General features: G+C 56.9%; 1 non-coding gene across 1 annotated transcript; it reads right to left on the bottom strand.

The window, feature by feature from the left end:
* Positions 1-12,460: 12,460 nt before the first annotated feature.
* Positions 12,461-12,565, bottom strand: LOC112677058 (U6 spliceosomal RNA). Its single transcript, XR_003146827.1, has one exon. It is a non-coding gene; the product is annotated as a U6 spliceosomal RNA (small nuclear RNA).
* Positions 12,566-13,436: the final 871 nt, after the last annotated feature.

The raw sequence follows: 13,436 nt of genomic DNA, 5'->3' as shown, positions 1-13,436 counted from the left end.
CGCCCCTCTGTCCCCACAGCCTGGGCACTGACCTCCCTAGAAGTGGCGAGAAAGGAAATAGATTTTGAAAATGTGTGATGTGCTCAAGTTCTGTATTTTCTAAAAGGTTCTCATCTTCATCCTTTTTCTATCCTGTGGAAATGATACATCTAAAAATTGAGCTGATGAAGGGACCTAGTCTTTATGTACTGCGCTTTTCACACATTTTGTAAAGTTCTCGGTTCTTTTTTGTAAACGGTTCATTTTGTAAAGGGCTCATTTTTTTTTCTCTCCTGGCAAGTCCGATGCACACACTATTATTTATTTATCTTTTGGCCTGGGAACTTCCACCTTTCTGGTCATTACCAGCTCTACCAGCTTTGGTATTGATCCCACAATGTCCTCCTGGACTGAGGCAGGTGATAGGTTCCTCTAAGGACTCCTGGCATGTTCCTGGGATGACGCAGAGCCTGGGTCTGAGGGATAGGGGAACCAGGGCATTGAGGTCCAGCAGCATGGCCCTGCCCAGGTGTTCCCAGCACCCCAGGATGCAGGTGTCTCGCCATCCTCTCTCCTTGCTGCCCCCTCATCCCACACAAGGGAGGAAGCGGGCTCGACCCCCCACTGGACACGTCCTGCCAGAGACGCCCCGCCCCAGGCCTTCCTGGGGACAAACCAGCATAAGCATCACTAGCTGCCCCAGCGGTCTCCAGAGGACGCTCTATTGCCGTCAGAGGCCATGGACCGGTCACCAGTCTGCGCAGCTGCCATCACCACCGGCCCTGCCCGCCCCCCCACCCCATCCCCCCCAAGGCAGCCATGAGAGGCCAGGCTCTGAGTCGGGAGCCTGCGGGCAGGACCTGCTGGGGAAACGCAGGACAGCTTTCCCCGAGGAGCCGCGGTCTGTGCGGAAGATGCACCAGGTGCACCCGAGCCTCCGAGGCGGGGATCTGGGGGGGTCTGCTGGGGTCCTGAGGTCAGGGTGAGGGAGGACTCGTCCTGTCTCCGATGTTGTGTTGAAGGAGGCAGGGCAGTGGTAGGGGGGACCCACGTGTGCAGTGTGGTCGGCGCTCAGGGCCTGGTGAGGGGTCCTGGCATGGGGGCTGGAGGTGCCCGCTCGGGACGCGTCGGAGCCTCCCCGAGGGTGTGACACGGAGCTGGGCAGGGATGGAGATGTGGGACAGAATGCTCCAGAAACGCAGGTGGGTGGGCCTGGTGCGCGCTGGGTGCAAGGCGGGGCCCCCGGTCCTGTCCCCAGCTCGGCCTGTGGGAGGACCCGCGTGGAGGAGGCCCAGCCCCGTTCCCGGGGCTCCCTTCCCACGTGGACAGCGGACACGCCCCTGATGCTGAGTGAGCACCAGGTGGGAGAGCTCCCGCTGCTGTCCCGGCCTCCCCGGCACCCAGCCCCGCCAGCCAACGCCTCCTGTGAGCCTCCAGGCCTGAAGGCAGCCCGGCAGGGCCCCGGCGCTGCAGGCCTCGGCTCGGGGCTGGCGGAGCGGCCGGCCAAAGCGCCGAGCGCGAGTCCCCGCCCACCACGCGCCCCACAGCGCCTGGACGCGCACACCTCCGCCCGGGCGGCCTCCTGGAGCGCCTTGCGCCTTGCGAATGCGCATGCCCGGACCGCCCCGCCCCGCCCCCGTGCGTCTGGGGCCGCGGGCCGCGGGCGCGGGGGCGGGGCGTGCACGTTGGCCTGGGGGCGCCTGCCGCGTGCTGTGTGCTGTGTGCCCTGGCCCAGCCCCGGGCGGGTCGGTGCAGGCGGGACCTGATGGCGCAGAGGCCCGGGAGGCACTGCTGGGGAGCGGGGCCGGAAGATGCTCTGCGGGTCCCCCTGCCGCTGGCTCAGAGGGGCGGCCGGGAGGGCGGGCGGTCAGGACCCGTCCAGAGAAAACCCGTGGTCAGGAGGTTGCGCCAGCACGCGCATGGCCCGAGCAAGTGCCCGGGCACACCCTGCGCGCTTGGGCCCTGGTGCACACACGGGCCTCACACGCGCAAATCAGAGTCATTCATTCACGCACACCTGCAGAGGCAGAGACGGGGCGACTTGGATCCCGAGTTTCCCTGGAGCTGCACACAGGAACCCAGCCTGCCCGACTTTGGTCTCTCTGCTGCACGAAACCTTTGAACTGAATTAAACACCCTCCAGCCAGTGGAGGCCGGTTTGGGAGAAGGACCCTGTAATGAGCAGTCACTGCCCCAGGCCGGATGGATGCTGGAGCTGCTGCTTCTGCCTGGGAGGGTCACTGGGCCCAGTTCCCCAGGCTGCCCTGTAGTAAGGATCGAATGCTAATGGGTTTTTAGGGGGAAGTGGGAGCGTGTGTGTGTGTGTGTGTGTGTGTGTGTGTGTGTGTGTGTGTGTGGTGGACACCACGGCCCTCCACAGGGCTGAGGGGCTGCCCCACGCTGAGCCCCCAGGTAGGTGACCTGGCCGGTGACATTCCTGCATCAACAGGGGCCTCAGCATAGAGAGGTGTGGACCTCACCTGTTCCCAATTAGCTGTAAACACGATTTGTGCCCTGGCTATGTCTGTCCCAGTAAGCCGGTTCTGGGGAAGAAAATCACATTTAAGAGTGAGTCATTAGGGATCCCTGGGTGGCGCAGCGGTTTGGCGCCTGCCTTTGGCCCAGGGCGCGATTCTGGAGACCCGGGATCGAATCCCACATCGGGCTCCCGGTGCATGGAGCCTGCTTCTCCCTCTGCCTGTATCTCTGCCTCTCTCTCTCTCTGTGACTATCATAAAAAAAAAAAAAAAGAGTGAGTCATTATGCATATATTGCACTTGAAATTATAATTGTATGAAATCTCATGTCTAGACTAAGAGGAACTGAGTTTTGATTATTTAACTACATTTCCTGTAGCTCTCAGGAGGATGGCTGTTTTTCTAACAGCTGTCTGCCTCGTTCATGAAGAGTGATATTTTCAGAGTTGCACCCTTGCGGGTTTCTAGAAAGCTCTGGGACTCTTAGGGTTTGCCCTGGTGAGTCATTCTGAAAGACAGTGCTCATTCTGGGCCTATTTCCCTCAGACTCCTTCCTTCCCCCTTGCATGTCCCAGACCCTGGCAGAGCTGGTCTCTGCCTGTGTTAGTCATAGGAGGCAGTGGTGGTGGGTAAGGAAGGGAGAACCAGAGTGTCCCCTCTCTGTCCGGGCCCTGTGCCTGTAGTGGCTGCATCTCGGTCAGGGCTCTGCCCTCTGTGCACAGAGTGTGGGAACTTCATCCCTTTCTTGGTCTCTCTGACCAGGGCTTGGTGGCAGCTTGCTGGGCTGGCTGCCCTAGCCTCACAATGGCTGTCTGCCCTCCCAGCATACCCACAGGGAGGCCTGCATTAACCCTTCCCAGGGTGGAGCACCTGCAGTGATTCCTCTTTACCTGGTTGGATCCTGCTCTGCATGCTCCTGCCCAGGACTCGAGCCTCTACAGCCTCCTCCCCCCTCCCTCCTCCCTCCACCCTCACGCATCTGCACCCCAGCACCTACAGATTCTTGTCTCCCTCCAGGCAGGCCCTAGCACCCTTGCTTCCCGCAAACCCGGGCCCTCTTTGACATTCCAGCTCAAGGTCACCAGTCTTGAGTCTTCCGTCTGCAGTGACAAGATCTGCTGGGTCCTCCCAGAGCCCTGGTTTGTCCTCTCCTGGGTGGTCAGCAAGAGCACATGGTGGGGTCGGCACACGTGTCTGCTTTCATTCTTCTACTCATTAATTAACTGTCCAGATGTCCTTCATGCTGACTAGGAGACCAGCTTCTATCATCAGGATTCTGTCTCTCTACTACTCTTGGCTGCACTTTCTTCCATGTGGGTGCTCGAGATACAACAGTGGAATGAGAATTTATTTTCAGTTATTAGTGACAAAAACTCTACCGAGAATTGGCTTAAATGCGAAAGTGTTTGTTGATGCAGATGATGAACCATCCCGGGTTATTAGCTTCGGGCATGGATGGATCTCCTAGATTCTCCAGGGGTTCTCTCTCCTCAGAGTACTGGGCTTTCCTCTGGGTTCGCTGCATCCTCAGACAGATGTCCCTCATTGTGGTGTCAAGGTACCTCGTAAAGTTGGGGGGCTGGCACCTTTGCTTAGAAACCCCGGTGGAAGTGCTTGACTTGTCCACTGGCTCCAGTACATGTTTCAGAATTCAGTTCCCTGGTCTCCCAATGGCCTGGCTTGAGTCACATGCCCATCCTTGAACTAAGGCTCATTACCAGGCAGGTGCAACATGGGGAATCCTGTGCCTGAGACACTGGCCCAAGGAGACAAGGCACAGAGTTGAGACAACCAGGGAACAGTCCAGATGAGTACAGTCAAGGAAGGTTTTGGTTTTGAGATAGTTGGAGACTTGTGCTGTTGTAATGCAGGGAGATGTTGTGGGCGGTTCCCCAGGTCCCCCAGCGGTGACGTGTGGCACAAGTGCAACACCACATCACAACCAGGGAAGGGACCCTGAGGCCTTGTCAGGCAGGAAGATGTGGTTGTCCTGCCCAGGCATCCAGGAGATGGCTCTTGGCTGTGTATTCCCCAATAGCCCCACGAGTCTGTGCACATCTGTGGGGCGAGGGCACACTGTGGGTGAGGATGGCCCTCCCTGAAGGTGCAGTGATGGTCGTGCAAGGCGTGGACCAACCAGAGAGTCCTCTAAGCTGCGCTCACTGTGCTTCAGCTTTAAAAGAAGAAGGTGTCTGCACACATCTATGTCACTGAAGATGGGCATAGACGCCCCCCCACCCCCACCCCGAGCCACCCCTCTCTGGATGGCGGGTTAGAATTGTGTCCATGCATCACTTTCGCAATGAAAGGTAACTTCTAACATGGAAGCACATGAGGTGGGCTGCCTGTGTCTGAAGGAGAAGGTTTCTTATCTGCGGCCATGTTCCTTCCGTGACAGGAGAGTGTGGCATCTTCTGTCACCCCCTCCCTCGATCCCCGGAGATAATAGTCCCATGCAACACAACATCTGGCCCTGCCAGCATAACGTGTGTCTGCTGAGGCTCTGCATCCAGGCCCCTGTCAGGTTCCCCACAGAGCCGTGTCCACACGGGGCCCCAGTAACTACGTGCTGACTCCTGGGTGCCTGTCAGCTGTTCACGTCACTCCTGTTTGCCTGGTCTCGGGGCGGGCTGCTTCCTGCTGGCTCCCACCTGAAGTGCCCGTGAGGCCCTGGCACGTATCAGGGGCCCAGTAAGCTCCAGCTCATCCCCCTGAAGGGTCGGGCTGAGTCTGGCTCTGATCAGCTCCCCTCGGGGCCTCTGAGCTTGGCATGTGGTGAGATCTGCCCTGGAGAAACTCACGGGGGAGCGGGCCTCACGTGGACACAGCAAGGAAACAAATGCCCCTTATCCGGTCTCAGATTCTGTCTCTGCAGTTCTGCAAGAAATCAGGTGCTGGCTGCTGGAATGTTCCCTGAGGTCAGAAAGGGCCTGGCTGCAGGTGAGCCCTTTGCTCAGCTGCAGACCCATCTGGAGTCCCATGGGGCAGGAGACCTATCCCTCAAGAACTGTGTCCTCCTCCCCTGGGAAGCTGTCCTGCGGGAGGCCCGAGTCATCAGCGAGAGCTCCCTGCCACCCAGTGTGGTCCCTCTACCGTCCACCCTCCTCTGCGGGCCTTTGCTTCTGGAGATCAGGTCAATAAATATATTCTCACCTGTGCAGCATCTGTATTTGGGTCTTGCTCAGGGGGGCCTGTGAGTCTCCAGGTTAGGCAGGGATGGGGCTGACACCGTGAGGCCTGGGAAGGGGGGTGTCCTGGGGAAGCACTTGCTGAGAAGGATGCTTCTGCCAGAGGAGCCCTCATGTGGGAGGTTGGGGGTGGCTCAACTGCTCTGCGGGTCCGAGTCTGTTTGCTTAGAATTAACAACCATAAACCACACCTGCCACACCTCATACTTGCCAGTTTTGGTGGATTTGCTGCTGATTTCTGTGCTAGAAGTTGCCAGGCCTGGGGAGAAGCCTCATCTGATGAGCAAAATTTCCCAAGTGGGACAACTTCACACAACTGATGAGTCCACTCTGGGGCTAGCGGAGGTGTCTGTGATTTCATGAAGGCAATATTGCCCTTTCAGGGCCACCTGTGGGCTCATCCGTGGTTGAAAAGCTGGCCTGGCTCAGGGATTCAGTTCCATTGAGGCTGTGAGACAATGACGTCCATTCGTGCCTACCCCCCCTCCTCTGCCTCCGCCCCCAGTGGCTTCATTCTGCTGCCATGTGTGGGAGGACAGGTGCAGGTGGAGTCCTGTCCCTTGAATCGTCAGCTTTCACAGTAATGGTGGGCCTGGCTGGGCCCTGTGTATGACGCCAACACAGAAAAATTCTGTCGACATTCGGGGAAAATTAAAATGAAATCTGGATTACAACACACTGGATTAGGACATTAAACGTCTTTTGTAGGTGTGACAGTGTGATTCTGTCTGTAGGGAAAACACTGCTCCCTTGTTCTGCGTGTAGTAAATAATAACAAAAAAGAAAACCCCTTCCTTCCCTCAAAGACTCCTGTGGGTCATTCATCCTCAGAAGTGGAATGAAGATATAGTTGGTTCAAACACACGATAACTGCAGGCATCTTACCTCATGCTCGCACACCCCGACTCCCAGCACAGGGTGGGCGGCGCGGCTCGGAATAGCTGGGGTGATCTGCGTCTGTGATGGCCCTCCTCTCCTTCAGCCCTGTCCGTTCCTTGTAACGGGAACCAGCCCATCTGGGGAAAAGGTCGGAGGTGCAGGGTCGAGTGTATGGCAGGTTGCGTGCTCCCCTCATCTTCATCCCTTGTGCGTCCTACCTGGGCCTGGACTTTGAGTTGGCACATGTGTGGTGCTTGGACCAGGACACGGAGTCTGAAGGGGTGGGGCCGGCTCCCTGCTTCGGACAGAAGAGCCACTGATGTTTCCTGGACCCACACACGTGCCCGCTCTTGTCAGGAGAAGGACATACCTGGGCTCGCTCGCCGGTCCCAGGGGACAGGAGACTCGTGGCACGGAGACTCCGGAGCAGGTTCAGACCAGGCCAGGCCAGAGGCAGCCCGCCGCTGTCTTGGGTGTGAGGTGAGATCTGTGTGTGCCGCCCGACCTGTGAGGACACGTGGCTGCTGGCTTAGGCCTCTGGTTGAGGGTGATTTGTTACCCAGCATTCTGTGGCAACAGCTGAGCAACAACGTTCCCCCTCACGGTCTGGGCACCCAGGAATACATGGGCGTGCCTGTCCTGCAAGGACCTGGGCCCCTCATCCCACTGAGACAGCAACTCTGAGACAGTCGGTGGAGCCTCGTGTCTGCTGCATTCCCCAGGACACCAGCCATGCAGGGGCTACCCTGCTTTTCAGACGCTTAATTTACGAGTCCTGTAATAAACACATCATTATTGCTTATGAAGGTTTTGTGACTGTGTTATAGGAAAGACCTTGTGTGCTCAGGAGTTGGTGGGAAAGAATAGTCTCCAGCCCAGGCTCCTGAACAGTAATGTGCGATGCATGTCCTCCGTGAGGGATCAGGGTATAGCGAGCTTTCTGGTCAGATGCAGGGCATACCCAGAAAACCGTCCTCAGTGGGATGATCTGATCAAGCTGGTGACACGTCAGACGTGTGAGAAGTCACCCCACTTCTGGTGAAGAGACTCCTAATCCTCACCACCAGCTCTGAACTGATTCGGGGACCCCTGAGGCAGCAGAGCCTGTGGCAGGTTGTAAGGAGCTGGCAAAAATGCTTTGTGCTTATCCGATCATCATAGGAAGGAAGCAGCACAATCTCCTAAGGGGATCAGGAGTCATCACGTCCCCTCAAAGGGGCGGTGAGAGGCAGGGCCTCCAGGCCACGGAGGGGACAGGCAGGACTGGGCTGTGAGTGCTGCCTGCGGCCCCAGGCCCACACATGGCGCGTGAGGGAGGAGGCTAGAGGACTTCGGAGGGATTCACAAGTATTCTGTCCCCCTCCCCCGACACAGCCGGCCAGGAGTGTGCCCTGCTGCCCCTGACACTGGGCGGAGGCACGATGTGTTTGGGCCCATTGCAGAAGGATGTCACCACATCTAGGAAAACACCCTCTGATGAGCCGTGAAAGGAGCCTGCCCGCCGCGCACTGGTCCAAGAGGTCAGGAGACGTGCAGAGCTGACCCCGGGCCTTCGGGCTACGGAGGTGCTCACCTTGATCACCAGGGGCCTCACCTGGCTTAGCCACGTCCATCCCACCCACCTCACCGGGGTGCGCCCTGCTGAGCTCCCTGAGAGCATCAGGCTGTGCCCCTCCAGCTATGACTTCTCTGCGGCCACGGCCTGGAGGGCCACCTGCCCTCAGCTCAGAGCTCCTGCCTTCAGGATGATGAGCTGTCAGGGCTGAGCCGGAGATGGCCTCCTCTGGAAGCCCGGACCGGCTGCCCCCTGCCAGGGAGAAAGCCCTGAGTGACAGCTCTCCAGCATGAGACACGTGGACTAAGCCTCCCGCATGAGATGAAACCAGTCACCCTTCCAGAGGCTTTTCTCCTGAGGGTAGGCACTCGGCAAAGTCCACAGGGGCACGAACCGGATGTGCGACCAATGGGTTTGCTCATCCGACCTGCAGAGGCTCAGGCCCGGCAGACCCTCCAGCTGTCCACACTGCAGAGGCCGAGCCCCCAGCAGCCTGTTCCCGGCTGGAAGGGCTGTTGGCCGGTGGAAGATATCAGTGCCCCCCACCAGTCGTGGGGGAAAGGCGCGGCTCAGGCAGGCCCGGGTGCCGCGGCGGGGCCCTCCCCGCTCAGCGTCTCCCGAGAGCTCAGCGGCCGGAACGCCCGGGCCCAGCGCAGGCTTCTTCAGTTCACGCAGGCTGGACTTTGGCACTCGCTGTTCTGGGAAAAGCCCTGAATCTTCCATGTTGCCTCTGTTCTCTATTTCTCGCAGCTCTGTTGAGTTACCGCGGACAGAAAACAAAGCTCATGCTGATAACTCGGTGTGAAACCATCACCGCAGCCAGCAGGATGAGCATCGTCATCACCTCCATCTTCCCTTGTTCCCTTTTCTGCCCCTGCCCGCTGCCTGGCGACGAGCGCTCTGTGTGCCGTCGCTATTACACATTTCCACTTCCTAGGATTTCTTTTTGAATAAACAGAAGCCTGCGATCTGTCCTCACTTGGGCTTCTTTTCCTCGAAATAATGGTTGTGGCCTCATCCATGTAGTTGTGTGTCAGTGGTTCACCCTTCCCGTGGCTGTGCAAGTCCGCACATGGACGCGCCGCAGCCTGTAGATCTGTGCAGCTGTGGGTGGATGTTCAGTCATTTCCGGTGTGGCTCGTTCCGAACGAAGCTGCCGTGCACATCTGTGGACCTGGTTTTATTTAGGCGTTTGCTTTCATTTTCCTTGGGTGAGAATCTAGGGGCGAGTTGGCTGGGTCGCGTGGACGTGTGTACCTGTTCGACGGGCCACCAGTACTTTTCTGGAATCGTACCGTCTCTCAGGATCACTAGCAGGGCATGAGAGCTCCGGGCAGCTCACGGCACGGCAGCACCCTGTATCGTGGGTCGGAAGTGTTGGCCATTCTCGTAGGTACGCAGTGGTACTTCTACATGCTGTCTGACGTACCAACTACGTACCACACATTGACTTATTGGAGCCTACAACTCAATGGTTTTTAGTAAATTCCATCCAATTGTGGAACATTTCATCTGTGGTCTACTTTTGCGGTATTTTTGTATAAGGTACGGGGTTTCTGGTCGATGTTTGATCTTTTAGGTGACTGTCCAGTCTTTCCAACACCATTAGTTCTAATGACTAGACTCGTTCTGCTGACGTACCCTCAACTTTGTGAAAAGTCAGTTTCCATAGTGTTACGGGTCTCCTTCTGGATTGAATCTTTTGTTCCCTCATGTTTCTGCTTTTTGTCAATACATACTCCGTTGATTACTGGGACGTTATATGAATTACTAAAATTGGGTAGGGCATTCCCCCAGTTCTTTTTCTCCCTCAAAATCATTGTGACTCTTCTACTTCATTTGCCTTTTCATAGGAGTTTTGGAATCAGCTTGTCACTCCCTCCCCGTGGATCCTGCGAGAATTGTATTGTATTGTATTACACGCTTAGACTGTTTGGGAAGAAGAGATCACTACGCCTGATCCTTAAATCCATGAGGGTGGTATATCCCTCCATTTGTTTAGACCTTCTTTGACTTGTCCCATCGATGAGGTCGGTGTTCAGAATACAGACCCTGTGCGTGTTTTAGGGCCTACTGTGATCGTACTTTGTGGTTCACGTTTTCACTCCTTGTGTATGTTGAGGCTCTTGGATACCAAGAGAGGCAAAAAGGAAACTTACTCCTGAACTGGTTGTACTTGAAGTTCTGGCTCTCTTCCCCTCCATCCTGTACTGTGGACCTCCCGGACTTTTCAGAGAGCTGCTTGGCGCACTTCAGTCCAGGCTTGTAGGTGCATTTCCTGGGAGAAGCAAGGGGCGTGTGTTTACACCATCTAGCCCAGACAGCAGAGTTTTGTAAGGCGCTGTGGCTGACCCCTCCAGCTATCCGGAGAAATCCACTCCCCCCTGCCTTCAGACACCCAGTGGGACTACATTTCCCAGTCTCCCTAGCATTCACATGTTCCTGTGACCCTGTTATGTCCAGCGGTTCGTGAGCAGAAGGGATGGGCCCCCGTCCAGGACTGGACCCTGGAGTCTCCTGCCCACATTCTGAGTGAGGTGCTGATGTCCTTAGCAGCCTCAAGCTGGTGCCGGACAGGCAACCAGAACTCAGGGTCCCTGGCTGACTGCGGAGGAGAATCATCCAGTCAAGCTAACCATCCATCCTGCACAGTTGCACGGAAGTAACACACTTTGTGTGCTTTACGTTGTGGAAGGTCGCAGGTCTGTGGTCGGTCCATGTCAGCATCACCTGACATGGAGGTTGGATAGGTTTTCACCCACAAAGAACAGAGCACCGGGGGCCTGGCCAGAGAAAGCAGAAAGGACAGAGCGTGAGGGAGGGGTAGTCACGGCATCTCCCCCAAGGTGGTGGAGGTGCGGGGGAAGAGGGGATTTGCGGAGGCGAGCACAGGGGGTCTGTGGCTGCCTCCAAGCAGGCTTTGCAGAGCCCGCCTCCGTACCCTCCCAGAGCTCCTCCTGGGGCTCCTTTGTCTGAGCAGTCTCTGCCTACCGTGCACCCCAGCCCCGTGTCCCTTCACGCTCACACCCCACGTTGCATGGATGGCTTGGGTGACGTCAGATGTGACCCGGGACCTCAGCCTGAGGCAGGAGCCATAGCCACGCTGGCTCATCGTTAGATGGGGGGCGGCCCTTGGGATCTGGCAGGAGGCCTGTGTGAGTCTGTCCACAAATGGAGAACCCTGAGCGTTCGACACACAACGCCTCCTGTCTCTTGTCCTTGGACAGAATTGACCTCGTAGGCCCAAACCAGGAACAGGTGCTTGGGGACGAGATCCCACTCTGGGTGCAGATCTAGGGGGCTGTGCACAGGGAAGCCTATCTGGGGAGGGATGGAGGGAAACAGAGTGTGTCTCAGTTGATAGAAGATCCACAGTCTGCCAGGCAGCCCGGACCTTGAGTCCACAGACTCGGGTGAGCCCAGATGCACATTTCTCTGGAGCCAGTTTTAGGACTGATGCGAAAAATGTAATTGAGCAGATTTTAAGGAAATTCAGGGCAGATCCAAGTAACGCGCCATAGGGTGTAGTGGGAGCTTTGCAAAACAATCCCGGGAGCTCCACGCATACAGCCGTGACTCTCGACTGGAGTCTGGGTGCTTGGGCAGCAACTTCTGCTGTGCCTCCCCTGTTGGAGCCCAAGGAGGGCATGCTGCCAAGGCCCCATCCTCGTGCTGCCCCTGCTGAGAGGAGAGTTGACACGCGTATGGGGTGGAGCCGGGGGACCGAGGGGCCTCATCCCTGCAGCCCGAGAACCCTCCCTGGGCCCCCTGTCCTGACTCCCTCCTAAACCCCACCGCTAGGTCAGGATGGTCGCCGTGGCAGGGAAGGTGTAGGGGGAGCTTTCCAGAGCCTCTCTCAGCCCCAGGATGGAAATGGCAGCCTGGTGACAAGGTCATAGGTGTCACCGTGCACAGCGCACATGCCACCGCCAGGGTCATGCTGAAGGGTGAGCGTGTGACCTGAGGTCCCTCACTGCATCTCAGTGTAGGGTATCAAAACCCTGGGGAATCCTGTGGGGCCAACTCCAGACCGTCCAGTGCATTTTGGGACAGAGTTCGATGGCACATTCTGCAGAAACCAGGTGGTCCTGCAGATCCGTGGTATCTCTACACAGTGATCTCAGCGGGCAGGAGGTGAGGTGTCATTTCCAGGATGGTCCCACTCAGGTGTAACGAGGGTTGTATATATTCGTGCACCGTGTGTGTGCTCTCTTTCTCGTGAAGCATAATTAGCACACGTGTGTTACTGTGAAGTGTACAACAGATTCAGCAGTTCTGTGCATTACTAGCACAGGTGGGTGTCATTGCCCCGTCACCAGACAACGTTCTTAGACTCTTAACTGACTGTAGTCCCTGTGCTGTGCGCTCTGCCTCCGTGACCGAGAACTGGGGAGCGCCTTGGGAATGTGCGTGTCATCCTTGAGCAAGGGCCGTGCTAATCCTCTGTACGGTTCCAGGTCGCTAGCTGAGCTTTTATCTAAGACCTCGTAGAAATAAGGGAAAGATGTGGTGTGACCCGGTAACGGTGATTGGGTTCTGATGGTGGGACTGAGGGTGGTTCCATGTCTTCTTTGACCCCCTGCGTCTCTCAGGCTCCTCTCCTGTGCCATCAATATGCATTGCTTATGCAGCTAAGCAAACGGGAAGCTTTAACAATTGGCTTGGCCTGCTGGCACCTTCCTCCTTGGGCACACGTCTTGGTGAAAGTGGCCCCCGCACATCCCCATCTTGGTGAGATGCATGTGCGGTATCTCCCACTGGCACCACGGTCCCATGATGGTGATCCCCATAGTGGGCAGACCGGACAACCGTCGTCTACACCCGAGGTGACTTTCCACTGGTCTTGTCTGTGCACCAGTCTGCCTCACGTTTTCATCCCCGGACGAAAGTAATCTCCGAGTGAATTTCCCCAGATAATTTATACTTCCCCTGTGAATAAATTAATTCCCTTTGGATGAATTATTTCCTCGCAGGAGAATTACCTTTAAAAGTGTCTGACGGGGCGCCTCTGGGTGGGCACTCTGTGGAGTGTCTAACTCTTGATTTCTGCTCAGGTCATGGTTTAACCAGTGGTGCGGGGCTCCCAGTTAAGGCCATCTGCTCCTCCTGGCCCCATGCCCGCCCCCTTCTGCAGGCGGGTCTTGCTGGCCCTCCTGGCAGCCACCTTCTAAATCCTATTCAGCCCCAGCAAGTCCTCCTAACAGTGCTCGATGATACGTCGAAATTAATTTTCCCACCAGATCAGATGGTTTCATCTTTGATTCCTCTGTATCCCCAGGATGCCCGCGGGCACATTGGCATCTTGATTCATCTGTGATTTAACAAAGGGCTCTCCCCGTGTGAGGGTACCTCCGGGTC

This window comes from Canis lupus, chromosome 26 (genome assembly GCF_003254725.2).
Source record: "Canis lupus dingo isolate Sandy chromosome 26, ASM325472v2, whole genome shotgun sequence".
Classification (NCBI taxonomy): Eukaryota; Metazoa; Chordata; class Mammalia; order Carnivora; family Canidae; genus Canis; species Canis lupus.
Note: the sequence above shows the minus strand (reverse complement) of the source record. Positions and strands in the feature narration are given on the sequence as shown.